Source organism: Podarcis cretensis, assembly GCF_951804945.1.
Source record: "Podarcis cretensis genome assembly, chromosome: 15".
NCBI classification, from domain to species: domain Eukaryota; kingdom Metazoa; phylum Chordata; class Lepidosauria; order Squamata; family Lacertidae; genus Podarcis; species Podarcis cretensis.
The window spans coordinates 14,536,542-14,545,935 of NC_137185.1; positions in this window are offsets into that span (position 1 = coordinate 14,536,542).

A 9,394-nucleotide genomic window follows, 5' to 3' on the forward strand; every position below is an offset into this window, starting at 1 on the left:
TATTGAGTCCCCAAACTGGGACCCGTGCTCCTGCATGAGTCATGTGACCCACAGGAGATCTTGGAGTCTAAAACACATGCCTTTCTGGGTCTGTGCTCACATGGTGCCCTGAAATGCACATTTTGGGGAGCCATATGAGATCTCTGCCCCCCCCCCAGAGTGTTTTCTTCCAGGCAACAGCTTGGCTTGAAATCACACACCCAAAATGACTGCCGTGCTCTCATGCAAGAAATCAGGAGGTCCCATTTTCCCCATGACGCTTGTGGGGTATGCAATTTTGCTCCATGTGCTACACCCCACCCCACCCCAGACCATACCACTTCTTCTCTTCTTTTGGGGGGGTGAAGGGAATGACAAATTTCCCCCTCCTCTTCAATTGGGGGTATGGCAATTTCACAGGCACACCAATAATTTTTTTGTGTGAAACATTGAGATTCTTACTCTGTGATGTTTCTCTGATTCACACACTCCCATCTATCGTTCAATAAAGGACCACACACACAAAATCATCTTGGATACAAGTCTGTCGACCTCGGTATCTTTCCAACCTTAGGACATATTCAGCTCATCCATTTAAAGCACTATGATACCACTTCAAACAGCAATGGGAGTTATGGGAGCTGTAGTTTGCTAAGTGGGGGAAGAGTTGTTAGGAAACCCCCAGAGCTACAACTCCCTGAGTGGTTTTACAACCAATGCCTCTTCACAGGGAACTCTAGGAATTGTAGCTCCTCTGAGGTGGAATATCATTGATTTTTTTTTTTTTAATAGTTGCAATTTATTTTACTCTTGCAAGTTTCTTTGGTTGGGCAGTGTCCAAAACTCTGGTCTAGTAATACTTTTTAAAAATAAAAAAGAGTGCTGTTCAGGAGGAGGAAAGTCATGAATGATGAGGAAAGAAGGAACTAAAATCAGTGGTTCACTGCCCCTGTCTTGCAGTCCGGGGGGGAAAATGGAAATGAGAAATATGAGCAAGTGGAAGATTTCAACTGCAAGTAGCAGCTGCTTGGAGTAATCTGGGGGATGCTGCATTTTGGAAGCATCCCTATTATAAGTAATTGTTTTTAATTGATTTTTGTTGCTTAGCCAGATGTTTCATTTATTATTATTACTTTTTGTAAAGTATACAAACAAATCAAATATAAAAACAAACAAGAAGACTGAGGGGTGATAGGAAACTGAAATATCTAATGGTCTGTCCTGTGGAAGATGTGGCAAATTTATTTTCTGCTGTTCCAGAGGGGAGGACCCGAATAAATGGATTTGAATAACAAGAAAGGAGATTCTGACTAAATATTAGGAAGACCCTTCTGAGAGTAAGAGTTGTTGGACAGTGGAATGGGATCCCTTAGAAGGCAGTGGACTCTCCTTCGTTGGAGATTTTAAAACAGGTGTCATACCCTCCAACATTTCTCTGATGAAAACAGGGACATCCTATTTCACAACAACAACAACAATTTTATTATTTATACCCTGCACATCTGCCTGGGTTGCCTCAGCCACTTAGGGCAGCTTCCAACACATATAAAAACAATAAAACATTAAACATTAAACATTAAAGAACTTCCCTATACAGTGCTGCCTTCAGTTGTCTTCTAAAGGTTGTATCTCATTGGCTTGGAGGTCACATAACTACATATCCTCCAACATTTCTCCGATGAAAATAGGGACTTCCTAAGGAAAAGTGGGACATTCCTGGGTCAAATGAGAAACAGGGATGGCTTCTGTAAATGAGGGACCGTCCCTGGAAAATAGGGACACTTGGAGGTCTGAGATGTTGGGTGACCATCTGTCAGGGATTCTTTAGCTGTGATTCCTACATCGAGAGTTAGATTAGATTACCCTTGGGGGTTCCTTCCAACTCTATAAATCTATGATTCTATGTATATCTGGAGGGCCTCAAGTTTCCTGTCCTTAAACTGTACTTCTTTTGAGTTTGGCATAATACCTCTTTATCTGTTACCCAATAAATTTCCAGTTATACCTATTCAGATCCTGATATCTCTCTCTCTCTCTCTCTCTCTCTCTCTCTCTCAGAATCCAAAAATCTCATCTAATTTGGATTCCTGCGGGTGTTTCATTCCAGCTTTCTCCCCTTCCTCCGCCCCTGGGCCTCCTTATGACAAATAAATTGCTGCCACGTGAAAGAGTGAGAATGTCAATATCAGGTAGGAGAGGAGCAAGGTTTCAAAATATCTTATTCCTTGTTGGGTATTTAATGGAGTACTTAACAGGATCAAACAGACTGAGGTGTCTCCCAAAGCCCTTTAAAAGCCATAATTAATTGCCAAGTAACTATGGGGATAATTGCTTTCCTGTCTGCACCCTGGAGAGCAGGGAGCTAGCTTGACTAAGGTGTAGGTGCAATGGCGGTGGGGAGCTTAATTAACCTTGTTGAAAGCAAGTGTGGAAAAGTCTCCAAATGATGACAAAGTAAGAAGATTAAGGCTTTTTCAAAAGTGTCCAGGGAATGCTCTTCTCTTCCCCAAGAGGTCTCCCAAGATTCAAGCCCATTTGATTGTTTGGCTTCCTTTCGTAGTCCAAGATTAAGTGGAGATGGGGGCACTATGCATGTGCCCAGATGCACTCTTGATGCTTTCCTTCTTCAAGCATTCTAGGACCTAGCCTTGAGAATGGACAGGTCCAAGTGGAAATCTGAACCAAATTAAGGAGTGGGCAATTATGTCATTTTCCCCCTCAGTTTCTCATTGTCCAAATCTTAAGTTCAGCTCTACACGTTTTTACATAAATTTGCCAATTATCATTGAAAATTCATGGGCATTTTTGTGTGGAATTTTCCTGCACCAATGGCCTGTGGCCTCTGGGAGGTTGTTCTGAAGGGAATGTGGCCCTTGGGTTTCCCCATCAGCCGGCACCAATGTAGGAAGCTTGTGATGCCTTAATGCAGCTCATTTTTTCCAGCCGGCTGCAGGTTTTCTGTGGAGCAGGCAAGCAAGTCTTCCAGCAGGAAACAAATGTTTGCTAAATGGTATTGGTGCAAAGTGAAGCATGGTTCTTCACTTTGTATGCCTTGTTGCATACTTATTTAGGGACAAGCCCCATGGCACTCAGAAGGATTTCTTTCGGAGTGTATCTTCTTGACCTCTGAAGTCCAGTTTCCCAGTGAAGTTGGGGAAACTCCCATGGAACTCACTATGTAAATGCTTATTTTCTTGACGACTTCATCCTCTGAGACCTTTCAAAGCAAGCAAATTGAAAATCTCCTTATTTGCCAAGGATTAGAGAGTGTGCTCAGGGGCATTCCTCTGTTCCTCTCTAGCAGAAAAGGCTGCTTGAGAGATAAGCTGTACATGACAATGGAGGACTTTGAAATCTGTCGTCCCCCCCCCTTTTTTTTTTTTTTTTGCTGACATGAGTAAAGAAAAATGGCTTGTACCAATCAAAGCTTTTGCCAACCTAGCTGGTCTGGTCAAGACCAGGAGCGGGACCAGTGATATTCTTAATTTTCTATGTTTTAACTCCCATGCCTTTGGTCTTTTTCTCATCAACCTTATTTTAGACCTCTGCTAGATGTATGGAAGTGAGAGCTGGACCATAAAGAAGGCTGATCGCCGAAGAATTGATGCTTTTGAATTATGGTGCTGGAGGAGACTCTTGAGAGTCCCATGGACTGCAAGAAGATCAAACCTCTCCATTCTGAAGGAAATCAGCCCTGAGTGCTCACTGGAAGGACAGATTGTGAAGCTGAGGCTCCAGTACTTTGGCCACCTCATGAGAAGAGAAGACTCCCTGGAGAAGACCCTGATGTTGGGAAAGATGGAGGGCACAAGGAGAAGGGGGCGACAGAGGACGAGATGGTTGGATAGTGTTTTCGAGGTTACCAGCATGAGTCTGACCAAGCTGCGGGGGGCAGTGGAGGACAGGAGTGCCTGGCGTTCTCTGGTCCATGGGGTCACGAAGAGTCGGACACGACTAAACGACTAAACAACAACAAAGACTGGAGAGCTCGCCGACATCAGCTCAAAGTTCTTAGATGCTGTAATTCAGTGACCCCCTTGACCTTTTTCTCAATAAAAGGAGGGGGGAGGACTCAGGCTAAGCTGTGGTTAAGATGTGCAGGCTTAATTGGAGCCCTCTTCAAATTTTCAACATTCCTTAGAAATGTAGAGTCCAGATCTTCAGACAGTTTTCTGGTAGCAGCTGACTGCTTCCTTAGAGACCAGGAGATCTGTTCCTCTCTAATACAGTGGTTCTCACTGTGTCACATGCCACACTGGTGTGGCAGGAGAGGGTGGCAAGTGTGGTGGGAAGATTCAAGGACAATCAAAGAAACATTTAAACATTTCAGTATAGTGTAGTATAGGATAGGATCAAACTAGTGTCACCTTGAATAAAATATTGGGGAGGGGGCAGGTAAGTCCCATCTCACATAATCAATCACAAGACACAGTGCACACACACCATTTGAATGGCAATGCCCATAAGCTGAAGGGCTGCCCCCCTCAAATATTTTATTGGGGGGCCCAAAGGGACCTTGGCCCCTAGGAGTTGCCTCCTATGAAGAGAGTCAAGTGATACGGAGGGCAATTCTAGTTGTGATCCAGAATCACCATTCAAGCAGAGTGTGGGAGAACGGCGTTGGCCATTTTTCTACAGTTCTTCAACTCTGACAAATATGAAAGCTCAGAAAAGAGAAAGGATTCTTTGTGTTGATGAGGAGATGAGAGTTTGTTTGTCTCACATTAGACCTAATATAAATGAGATTACCCGGCAAAATCAATATCACAGCTCTCACTGAGTTTGTAGACTTTGCATTGACAAGTATAATGAAATTTGGAACTCATTCCTACAAAATTCCTACAAAATACAGTAGGTTACAAATTGTAATTGCTAACTATCTATATCTATCTATATCTATCTATATCTATATCTATATCTATATCTACTTTTTTCTTTCTCTTTCCCTCTCTTCTTCTTTCTCTTCTTCACTTTTTACATGTTGCATTTAATTTTTTAAAAAATATAAGAAAAAAGTTTGTATGCAAATTTAGGGTACATATGTAAGAGGCTTGTTTATAATTAATTTTGGGAATGATTCCTTTTTTTATGTAGCTGCATTGTTTTATACTTTCTGGATGCCCCATGATCATATTATAAAGTAGTTCTGTTCTATGTTATAAATCAAGCCCTGCTAGGAGCTGTTAATTTTTGTTTTCCAATGTATTTCCTATCAATTAAAAAAAATCCAATGTGCAATGAGGCAATCTTTATTCTGAAAGTGTGTCTCATTGGAAAAAAGTTTGAGAACCTCTGCTCTAATATATACAATTGTAAGGATCTTGTCATGCTGCTGTTCACTTGGCCACAGACAGGTGGTGCTGTGAACTACAGTGCAATGTGCTGCTGGGCTGTTGGGTGGTTGGTTGGCCCAGGCAAGAGGAGAGGTGAGGAGGAAGGAACTAGAGGATGGAGACATAGGCAAGTGAGCAGGCTGCTGGTACAGGCGACGCAAGGAGGACAAATCGAGAGATTGGAGATGTGGGTAGGCTAGCAGGTCAGGTGAGCGGTCCAGGTGAGGTGAAGAGGAAGGAACCTAAAGATGGAGATGTGGGCAGGCAAACAGAGCTATCGCCACCCAGAGCAAATGAACCACCCGCCAACAGGATCACCATCTGGTCAGGACAGAGACGGAGTTGAGCTCTTGCCCTTCTGGCAGCAAAGACTGGAGGGAACTTCAGCTGATTTGTCCTGTGGGTCAAAGGGAAGTTCCATCTGTCTCAGCATTCTGCTTCCACCGCGGGCAGCCAGATTCCTCTAGGAGGTTCACAGGCAGGGCATGAAGAAACTTAAGACTCTAGTTGTTGGTCCCCAATTGCTGGTATTCTTCAGAGGTATGCTTTTCCTTCTCCGTACATAGAGATTCCATTTAACTGTCATGGCTCATTGTCATTGATAGATCCATCATCCATGTCTTTGTCTTGTCTTACCTATTTTTAGAAGTCATCTAAGAGCCATCTCATGTGCAAGTGTTGATACACACACAAACAGCATTAACTGGAGCCAGGTGAAGACAGGAACAAGGAGTATCCCACTTGCTTTGGTTGATGTCAGTTAGGCCCTCAGCCACTCTACAGCTGGGGGGAGGCAGGGGGCATCTTGTCACCCCTCCCAGAGTGGCACCAGCGACAACCCGCCCCCTCCACCCCCCTTCCTATGCCTCTGGCTTATTATTGCTGTGTTGTTGTTGTTGTTTAGTCGTGTCCGACTCTTTGTGACCCCATGGACCAGAGCACGCCAGGCACTCCTGTCTTCCACTGCCTCCCGCAGTTTAGTCAAACTCATGCTGGTAGCTTTGAGAATACCGTCCAACCATCTCGTCCTCTGTCGTCCCCTTCTCCATGTGCCCTCAATCTTTCCCAGCATCAGGGTCCATAGCTGTTGACTTTTCCATTTTCTTACAAGGAATCCTATTCCGAATAAGGAGATTTCCCTTTTAAAAAAAGGAAAACGTTGACAGCTATGTCAGGGTCTTTTCCAGGGAGTCTTCTCTTCTCATGAGGTGGCCAAAGTATTGGAGCCTCAGTTTCAGGATCTGTCCTTCCAGTGAGCACTCAGGGCTGATTTCCTTCAGAATGGAGAGGTTTGATCTTCTTGCAATCCATGGGACTCTCAACAGTTTCCTCCAGCACCATAATTCAAAAGCACCAATTCTTTGAATTATGGTTATAGTGCGGAGCATATTGGATGAGGACCTAGGAGACACCAGGGTTCAAATGTCCACCTGACCATGAAGCTCACTGGGGGACCTTGGGCCAGTCATTGCCTCTCAGCCTAACCTACCTCACAGGGTTGTTGTGGGCATTACATCAGGAGAGGGACAACTATGTGTGCCACCACAAGCTCTTGGGAGAAACAGGTGGGATAAAGATGCAACAAATCATCATCACTGTAATTTTTTAAATTTATGATTAAGAGAGCTATGCATTTTATTGAATAAATAATTGGTTACATCTAATGTTAGAGGTCGTTCTCAGAGGAGACCCATTGACATCCATGGAGAAGGTTAACTTAGGTCTATTGTTTTTAAGTGAGTCTACTCTGAGGAGAACTTATTCGGAGGCAATCTATTATTATTACTAGATTTCTTCTCTGACCTTCATCATGAGGCCTCAGGGAAGGTTGCAACTATGTAAAAATGCAATATTAAAACCAGTTCAAACAGTTTACCATCAGAAGGCTAGGATAAGTCCTGAGTGGAGGGGGGTCCTTTCCAACTCTACAATTCTATGGTTCTATTATCTTTCTACTAGTCAAAACACAGATGCACAAAGTGTTGTTTTACTTGCCAGCCTTCTGATGGCTGTCAGTTGAAATTACACACACACACACACACAAACTCATGTGCCTGCATGTCTTTCCCCTCAAAATGAAGGCAGACATGCATAAGCACTCAACCTGGGTCACAGCCCTTGTATCTCATCTCTCGCTCCTAATTGCCCTTTTCAGCCCATGGGTGAGTTCCTCTCCTTGTCACCAAATGGTTCCCAATGACAGGTGGAAGAGAGAGATGGCGAGGTGTCCCCTGACGACATGAGCAGAGCTGGGTGCTTTGTCATCACTTGTCCCGCTTGTCAGAACTACAAGGTGCAGAGTGATCCCTGCGTCATTCCCCCCGTCCTTCCTAGAGCAGGGAGTTCTAATACACCCCCATTTCTTCCCCATGTAGCTCTCACACACCTGTGGCTGTCCAGCCTTACAGCAGAAAGCCAGGGCTGATGGGGGAAATTCCATAGCAAAGTGGCAGAGTGATTATGCGGCATGCAGAAGGGACCAGCTCCAATCCCCAGCACCTCCAGATCATTTCCCCTCCTGAAATCCTGGGGAGCTGCTGCAAGTCAGTGTAGAACTTATCCCTCACCCCCATGGTCCAGGTCTGACTGGTGTGGTGTGCTGGGCAACTCTCCCATGCCTCTTTGCTGGACAGAAGCTACATGATCCTAGGTAGAAGAACAACAGACAGGGTTGTGTTGTGTGTGTTTCAACTAGAAATTAGCTGCTGGAGAGAGAGAGCAATGTTTGCTCTGTGCTGGACTTTGGGCATTCCTTTAGAAACCTATAGGGCAGTGGTTCTCAACCTGTGGGTCCCCAGATGTTGTTGGACTACAACTCCCATCATCCCTGGCCACTGGTCGTGCTGGCTAGGCATGATGGGAGTTGTAGTCCAACAACATCTGGGGACCCACAGGTTGAGAAACACTGCTATAGGGGGGACAAGTTTAGGGGGTGGGATGTTAATGCATAGGTATGCAAATGAAACCATATAGCCTAAGGACACCACAGTCTCCACTGACCTTCATTCCAAGGAAACCAAACCTAGGTAAGTGCAGGATCCTCTTCCTCTGGAGTCTCTCACCACTTGGAGATTAGAATGGCATGGAATTCTCTCTCTCTCTCTCTCTCTCTCTCTCTCTCTCTCTCTCATCAGAATAGAAATTATTTCAATAAAGTAAACAATAGATTCCCACCCCCCAGAGTGTATTTAACATGCAGAGGAGTAAAGATGTGCCAGAGCCTTGGATTGGCTCGGCGCGAAAAGGAGGCTCAGGATTTTACAAACACCTTCTCTCTCTCCTCCTCCCATTCTGACATCTGAGCTCTCGACTTGGGCTTGATGAGCTCAGTTTCACATTAATTAAAGCTCCTCACTAACAAATCTGGCAATTAAGGTAAGCTGTAAAAATGCTAAGCACATTTACATGCTAATTAGATTTTGATCTCGGGAAAGCAAGAAAATCCTGGTTTCAGTTCCTGGCATCTCAATGTCCTGCCCTCCCCCCCCCCCCCTTGAAAAAAAAGGAACCTCAGCTGGGAGTTCTGAGAGAGTCTCCATTGTGTGAGACTCTGGAGATTTGCCACAGGTCAGAGCTGGTACCAGAAGGTTAGATGGATTGACACGGGAGAAGGTGGCATCATATATTCCTGTTATATAAATGGTAATGGGCCGAGCAGCTGGTTCACCAGCCTTTTGGATAGAGATGACTTTGCCACTGTGCCCTATGCACTCTGCACTGTGCACTCCGACTTCCATACTGAGTTACTGATCTTTGTGGGGCTCCTTGAAGATTATGCTGAAATATCAGCTGGTCTGGCTTGGGTTCCATTCGGAACTCATATAACCCTTAAAAAAAAAACCTGTACTGATAAGAATGTAGGGAAAGTCTGCTGGATCAGGCCAATGGCCCATGTAGTCCAGCATCCTGTTCTCACTGTGGCCAACTAGATGCCCCAATGGGAAATCCACAAGCAAGACCTGAGAAGAGCCCTCTCCTCTTCCTGCAGTTCACAGCAAATGGTATTCAGAAGCATTACTGCCTCCAAGTGGAGGCAGAACATAGCCAACATGGCTTGGAGCCACAGTAGCCCTCTTCTCCAC